General features: G+C 55.9%; 2 long non-coding RNA genes across 3 annotated transcripts; both read left to right on the top strand.

Annotated features, from left to right (window-relative positions):
• Nucleotides 1-903: 903 nt before the first annotated feature.
• On the top strand, nucleotides 904-2,254 carry LOC123356468. The gene is made up of 3 exons (XR_006575361.1): nucleotides 904-1,330; nucleotides 1,450-1,788; nucleotides 2,165-2,254. It is a non-coding gene; the product is annotated as an uncharacterized LOC123356468 (long non-coding RNA).
• Nucleotides 2,255-2,844: 590 nt separating this feature from the next.
• LOC123356466 lies at nucleotides 2,845-7,600 on the top strand. 2 transcript variants are annotated; one of them, XR_006575360.1, is made up of 3 exons: nucleotides 2,845-2,879; nucleotides 3,039-3,198; nucleotides 5,784-7,600. It is a non-coding gene; the product is annotated as an uncharacterized LOC123356466 (long non-coding RNA). The 2 variants fall into 2 exon arrangements; XR_006575359.1 differs by having other exon boundaries at nucleotides 2,865-2,879; nucleotides 3,002-3,198.
• Nucleotides 7,601-7,933: the final 333 nt, after the last annotated feature.

The raw sequence follows: 7,933 nt of genomic DNA, 5'->3' as shown, positions 1-7,933 counted from the left end.
TAAAAGACAAGCTCTTCTTGCCCTATATTCGTCTGACCTTCTGACAACATGGCAACCCTTCAGCATAACTCCTTTCACAAAAGAACAATTTCATATCTAGTGGGGTGATTGTTTTCATTTACTTAACTGTGTATTCACGCTGGTGATGATCAAATGCACAGATAAATGCAGCATGTATGCAACTGACATTTGCAAAATAATACAATGCGAAACTGTCTTCTATGTTGACATTTTATGACTTTCAAAAAAAACCCTAAATATGCAAGTCAGCATGCATCAATTCTCCGCGTGTATAAATCTGTGTGGTATAAATCTGCTCCTTGAACATCTGTCAGATACTTCTTTGTATAATGTATGAGAACATGTAAGTGCACTGATATGACACACAGGATCACAACACAGACTGACATACAAGCAGAAGGACATAAATAGACAAGACATAGGCGCTATAGTTGTTATCTCACACTGAGTAATACCTCTCTCTTCTAACACTGATTTCAATGGGACTTGCTTGTGGGGTATTGTATAGTCAACATAAGGGTGGCATAATCTGGCCCAACATGAGAACAATAGGCCAGATCCTCAGCTCATGGAATGCAGCATGGCCCCATTGGCTGGCCTAATAGCATTAAAAGAAAACAGATAACCCAGAGTAGAAGCCAGTTACAGTGATTGGTGTAAGAGGGTCAGAGCCAAAGCCTGATAATAAAATTCATATCTATCTGTCTCTCTCTCTATATATATATATAGAGAGAGAGAGATAGAAATGGAGAGAAAGAGGGAGATCATCTCTCAGAGCTCATCCAGAGCTCTGTGATAATAATAGAGAGCCCCTGAGGCAGCCAGCCCTGATTACAGAATGGGCCCCACCTGAGAGAAATTAGGTGATTTCAGGTTAACTACTGAGTGGGCCCAGCTGAGGAAGGGCTGGAGGAAACAGAATGCAGGGAGTCAAAAGGTGCCTGCAGGGTGTTGAGTGAGCACCCAGGGGACAGACTGGGAGACCTAGAAGGGAAGGAAAGAGGCGAGGAAGGAAATGGCACAGGGAAAATTGTAATATGGGTAGAGGATTTGATTTAGCTGTGCAGAGAGGGGGTTGCAGTCTGAATGTGACCTCGCTGAGGAAGGAGCTGTGGAGAGGCTGGAAGCTTTTTATTTCTGTTAAAATAGTTTTGAATTTGAGTGTGGATCTCTGACCCTGGAAGGAACAGGCTAAAGACTGTGCCCTGGCTGGAGGGGTGAGTTATCTGCAAGAAACCACCCCAGCCCCAGAGTGACTGTTGACAAGGACACTGTGATGCTCTGCCTGGCCATGAGGAAGCGCATAATGGTGAGTAAACCCTGTTACAATGCTTTTTCTAACATTCCTTTAACTGCAGCATGTCTAAAACAACTACGCTTTTGTCGTTTTCCTTGTCCACTCTCTCTTTTCCTACACCTCCTGGCAAGCACTGTATCCCAGCCCAGGTGTACAACCAGCTGATGATAGCACCTTTGGCACAGGGAAAATTGTAATATGGGAAGAGGATTTGATTTAGCTGTGCAGAGAGGGGGCTGCAGTCTGAATGTGACCTCCCTGAAGACGGAGCTGTGGAGAGGCTGGAAGCTTTTTATTTCTGTTAAAATAGTTTTGAATTTGAATGTGGATCGCTGACCCTGGAAGGAACAGGCTAAAGACTGTGCCCTGGCTGGAGGGGTGAGTTATCTGCAAGAAACCACCCCAGCCCCAGAGTGACTGTTGACAAGGACACTGTGATGCTATGCCTGGCCATGACGAAGTGCATAGTGGTGAGTAAACCCTGTTACAATGCTTTTTCTTACATTCCTTTAACTGCAGCATGTCTAAAACAACTACGCTTTTGTCATTTTCCTTGTCCACTCTCTCTTTTCCTACACCTCCTGGCAAGCACTGTATCCCCGCCCAGGTGTGCAACCAGCTGATGATAGCACCATTGGCGAACAGTAAATGACTTACTGTCCTTGGCCACTTTTATATTGTGTGACTCCATGTGCTGCTAGACCCCTGTCTGCAGAAGGGATTCTTTCAGCAGCAAATTAACATGAAGAGATTTACTTTGTCCACATTGGATACAAAGTTAAGGAGGTGGGGAGCCTCACTCCAGGTTGCACTTGCTTTTGAAATTTTTATTTCCTTATTCCATAGGTCCTTTGGAAGAAAATGGCTGTCTAAATGACTCAGGTATGCATGGCTGTCTAAATGACTCAGTTTCATTAGCCCCGATTTACCTTCTCCCTCCAAAAACTGTGGTGAGTAAACCCTGTTACAATGCTTTTTCTTACATTCCTTTAACTGCAGCATGTCTAAAACAACTACGCTTTTGTCATTTTCCTTGTCCACTCTCAGGACTCAGGTATGCATGGCTGTCTAAATGACTCAGGTATGCATGGCTGTCTAAATGACTCAGTTTCATTAGCCCCGATTTACCTTCTCCCTCCAAAAACTGTGGTGAGTAAACCCTGTTACAATGCTTTTTCTTACATTCCTTTAACTGCAGCATGTCTAAAACAACTACGCTTTTGTCATTTTCCTTGTCCACTCTCTCTTTTCCTACACCTCCTGGCAAGCACTGTATCCCAGCCCAGGTGTGCAACCAGCTGATGATAGCACCATTGGCGAACAGTAAATGACTTACTGTCCTTGGCCACTTTTATATTGTGTGACTCCATGTGCTGCTAGACCCCTGTCTGCAGAAGGGATTCTTTCAGCAGCAAATTAACATGAAGAGATTTACTTTGTCCACATTGGATACAAAGTTAAGGAGGTGGGGAGCCTCACTCCAGGTTGCACTTGCTTTTGAAATTTTTATTTCCTTATTCCATAGGTCCTTTGGAAGAAAATGGCTGTCTAAATGACCCAGGTATGCATGGCTGTCTAAATGACTCAGTTTCATTAGCCCCGATTTACCTTCTCCCTCCAAAAACTGTGTAACTTAACTTATCCTATAATTATATGTTTTCTTAACTACTCCTTTTTCATCAGCTCACTACCTGTCAGCTGTTTATTTCTGTTAAAATAGTTTTGAATTTGAGTGTGGATCGCTGACCCTGGAAAGAACAGGCTAAAGACTGTGCCCTGGCTGGAGGGGTGAGTTATCTGCAAGAAACCACCCCAGCCCCAGAGTGACTGTTGACAAGGACACTGTGATGCTCTGCCTGGCCATGAGGAAGCACATAGTGGTGAGTAAAGCCTGTTCCAATGCTTTTTCTTACATTCCTTTAACTGCAGCATGTCTAAAACAACTACGCTTTTGTCGTTTTCCTTGTTCACTCTCTCTTTTCCTACACCTCCTGGCAAGCACTGAATCCCAGCCCAGGTGTACAACCAGCCGATGGAGCGGCCAGCGGGGGGGCGTCCCGCCGATGGCCGCGGAGCGGCCAGCGGGGGGGCGTCCCGCCGATGGCCGCGGAGCGGCCAGCGGGGGGGCGTCCCGCCGATGGCCGCGGAGCGGCCAGCGGGGGGCGTCCCGCCGATGGCCGCGGAGCGGCCAGCGGGGGGGCGTCCCGCCGATGGCCGCGGAGCGGCCAGCGGGGGGGCGTCCCGCCGATGGCCGCGGAGCGGCCAGCGGGGGGGCGTCCCGCCGATGGCCGCGGAGCGGCCAGCGGGGGGGCGTCCCGCCGATGGCCGCGGAGCGGCCAGCGGGGGGGCGTCCCGCCGATGGCCGCGGAGCGGCCAGCGGGGGGGCGTCCCGCCGATGGCCGCGGAGCGGCCAGCGGGGGGCGTCCCGCCGATGGCCGCGGAGCGGCCAGCGGGGGGGCGTCCCGCCGATGGCCGCGGAGCGGCCAGCGGGGGGCGTCCCGCCGATGGCCGCGGAGCGGCCAGCGGGGGGGCGTCCCGCCGATGGCCGCGGAGCGGCCAGCGGGGGGCGTCCCGCCGATGGCCGCGGAGCGGCCAGCGGGGGGCGTCCCGCCGATGGCCGCGGAGCGGCCAGCGGGGGGGCGTCCCGCCGATGGCCGCGGAGCGGCCAGCGGGGGGCGTCCCGCCGATGGCCGCGGAGCGGCCAGCGGGGGGCGTCCCGCCGATGGCCGCGGAGCGGCCAGCGGGGGGCGTCCCGCCGATGGCCGCGGAGCGGCCAGCGGGGGGGCGTCCCGCCGATGGCCGCGGAGCGGCCAGCGGGGGGGCGTCCCGCCGATGGCCGCGGAGCGGCCAGCGGGGGGCGTCCCGCCGATGGCCGCGGAGCGGCCAGCGGGGGGCGTCCCGCCGATGGCCGCGGAGCGGCCAGCGGGGGGCGTCCCGCCGATGGCCGCGGAGCGGCCAGCGGGGGGGCGTCCCGCCGATGGCCGCGGAGCGGCCAGCGGGGGGGCGTCCCGCCGATGGCCGCGGAGCGGCCAGCGGGGGGCGTCCCGCCGATGGCCGCGGAGCGGCCAGCGGGGGGGCGTCCCGCCGATGGCCGCGGAGCGGCCAGCGGGGGGGCGTCCCGCCGATGGCCGCGGAGCGGCCAGCGGGGGGGCGTCCCGCCGATGGCCGCGGAGCGGCCAGCGGGGGGGCGTCCCGCCGATGGCCGCGGAGCGGCCAGCGGGGGGGCGTCCCGCCGATGGCCGCGGAGCGGCCAGCGGGGGGGCGTTCCCGCCGATGGCCGCGGAGCGGCCCGCGGGTGGGCGTTCACGCCGATGGCCGCGGAGCGGCCAGCGGGGGGCGTCCCGCCGATGGCCGCGGAGCGGCAGCGGGGGGGTCCCGCCGATGGCCGCGGAGCGGCCAGCGGGGGGGCGTCCCGCCGATGGCCGCGGAGCGGCCAGCGGGGGGGCGTCCCGCCGATGGCCGCGGAGCGGCCAGCGGGGGGCGTCCCGCCGATGGCCGCGGAGCGGCCAGCGGGGGGGCGTCCCGCCGATGGCCGCGGAGCGGCCAGCGGGGGGGCGTCCCGCCGATGGCCGCGGAGCGGCCAGCGGGGGGCGTCCCGCCGATGGCCGCGGAGCGGCCAGCGGGGGGGCGTCCCGCCGATGGCCGCGGAGCGGCCAGCGGGGGGGCGTCCCGCCGATGGCCGCAGAGCGGCCAGCGGGGGGGCGTCCCGCCGATGGCCGCGGAGCGGCCAGCGGGGGGGCGTCCCGCCGATGGCCGCGGAGCGGCCAGCGGGGGGGCGTCCCGCCGATGGCCGCGGAGCGGCCAGCGGGGGGGCGTCCCGCCGATGGCCGCGGAGCGGCCAGCGGGGGGCGTCCCGCCGATGGCCGCGGAGCGGCCAGCGGGGGGGCGTCCCGCCGATGGCCGCGGAGCGGCCAGCGGGGGGGCGTCCCGCCGATGGCCGCGGAGCGGCCAGCGGGGGGGCGTCCCGCCGATGGCCGCGGAGCGGCCAGCGGGGGGGCGTCCCGCCGATGGCCGCGGAGCGGCCAGCGGGGGGGCGTCCCGCCGATGGCCGCGGAGCGGCCAGCGGGGGGGCGTCCCGCCGATGGCCGCGGAGCGGCCAGCGGGGGGGCGTCCCGCCGATGGCCGCGGAGCGGCCAGCGGGGGGGCGTCCCGCCGATGGCCGCGGAGCGGCCAGCGGGGGGGCGTCCCGCCGATGGCCGCGGAGCGGCCAGCGGGGGGGCGTCCCGCCGATGGCCGCGGAGCGGCCAGCGGGGGGGCGTCCCGCCGATGGCCGCGGAGCGGCCAGCGGGGGGGCGTCCCGCCGATGGCCGCGGAGCTCTTCTCTATTTGCTTTACTTCTGAAGCGTTAAGTAGTCTCGCTGCATTTCATAGGTAAAAGGAAGTGAGTGCGCATGGGGCTTGAACTTTGTAAAACTGACGAAACGTCTCCCTTTTTCTGTCTTTCTGTCTGTCCTCCCAACTGGAGAGACGAACAGGGTAGATACCATTGGCTCGCTGACCCAGCCGGAGGTGGCGGAACCATACCCCAGACCAGAATCCATGACTGTGGTTGTAGATCCAGTTCCTGGGACCCAGCCAGAACCCATGCAAGGATCAGATCAGGCAGAGCAGTCAGCATCACAGCCTGCCCTTAGAACCACCCCCCCAGAGTCAGGAGCCAGCACCCAAGGAGCTCCATGAAGCCTGCACCTGCAGCAGCAGCTAAACTGGTGCAAGGTCAACTGGAGCCTGAAACACCACCTAGCGCACCAGCGTAGAGCAGTTCACAGTCAATGGAGACACCCACATTATCTGCATCGCTTCGTGTGACCCAGCCGAAGTTCACAGCATAACGAGGAACTAACGTCTTATGGAGCAGTTCCAGGGAGAGCAGGAAGCGGATGACAGCCTCAAGGGAGTTTGGATGGCAGCCCAGAGTAACCTACCCACCTCTCATCTCTTCTATAACTGTGGCTCTTTGGCAATGTATATTGGTACATTCTGGCTCCTTCTCAGGCTCACGTTGTCCATCTTGGTGTAGATTATAACATGCAAACACTTTGCCCAGGATTCTAACACCCTAGTGCTATTTACTTAAACACACAGAAAATACACAGATTGGAACCAAAATTGTAAACCCGATATGCAATTCCCTGTCTGTTTCCTCAACACACCAAACCATTCTATGGGCCTGGATTAGGGTCACTTGGTGTCATCCAACATCCTTCTGTTGCAATGCATCACTTATATGCACAAAAACCCAGCCTTCTCCCCCGGCTCAGATAACCTTACCTTGGCCAGTTTATCCCCTGCCTTCCTCTGCCCCAACTGTCCTGTGGCTCTTCCCCCAGTGATTTCTTTTAGAACCTTTTGTTCTCTGTCAACCTTCAGGAACTTTCCACTCCTAACCCCCATTCTCCTTAACATCAACTTGGCCAAACTGCTTCCCTACTTAGCATAAGTATGTTTCCCATTGTCCGCAGCCTAGTGAGTACCTGCTGTAGGTCCTGTCCATCAGGATGGATACGCATAGAAAGAGGTTTCCTATGATTAGGAAATTTCATGACGACAACTTCATAATATCAACTAGAATTCACAAGTCTTACAGACAGACACCCCACCCCCACCCCCCGACATGCACACAAACAAATAAAGACATACAAATCAGGCTTCTGTACACTCAAGTCAGCAATTCTATCCCTCAGTTTTCTGACCAACTGGTGTCACCCCTCCACACCCTCCAAATCAGGCTCGTGTGCTCCTTACCACCAACAACCAATTTGGTGTACAGAATGTATTAAACTTTCAGAATTAACATGAACAATGCCTACAAATTACCTAAAGCCAACATTTAAAATGATAGTAATAAACCTGCTGGTGGCATCAGATCTAGTGATCTACCTCTCTACCAACTTCTAGTGGTGGATAGTAATTCTGAAAATACTACTTGGCACTGAAAGGATGGGGGCAGGGAATCTAACAGGACCAGAACTGAGACAGATGCAAGGCCATGCAAGTTCATAATTATACAGCCCGAAAATAACACTAAGGTTTAATAACGCTAAAAGATACTCATATTTTGGATTTATAATGCTGAAAGATGTTATTCTTTATTCTTTGGCACCAAGAAATGCATTTTTCCACAGTATTTGCTCAATTCTTAACCATCTACCTGTGACGTGTGTTAAAATGACCGTTTGACATGTAGCAACTCGCAATAGCTCCACTCTACATGAATTTCTGCTTGTGACCTTGATGTATATTAGAGTTAGGTGTCACTAGCATTGCAGCTCTTGCCGCTGGCGGGCGTGTTTCATTGTGGCTGAGTTATTGCATATCAAAGTTGTGGAGTGGGTCATCTTGACTCTACCTTGCAAATTGAAAAAAAAAATCACTCAAATATTTATTTTTGCAGTAAATTAAAGATTTGACATATTAATAAATTATCAGAAGTGTAGAGAAATGAATTATAATTCATATTCCTTCCGTACGCACACAGGAATAATAATAATAATAATAATAAATAAGGAATATTTTATTTGTATTTTTTTCATTTTTTCCTTTCTTTTTTTTAATTTTATTTTTTTCCTTAAATTTGGAACTCCATTTAACTTGGCGTCCTAGGTGACCGCCTAG

Source organism: Mauremys mutica, chromosome 25 (assembly GCF_020497125.1).
Source record: "Mauremys mutica isolate MM-2020 ecotype Southern chromosome 25, ASM2049712v1, whole genome shotgun sequence".
Lineage (NCBI taxonomy): Eukaryota > Metazoa > Chordata > Testudines > Geoemydidae > Mauremys > Mauremys mutica.
The sequence above is the reverse complement of the archived record's forward strand: the minus strand, read 5'-3'. Positions and strand labels throughout refer to the sequence as shown.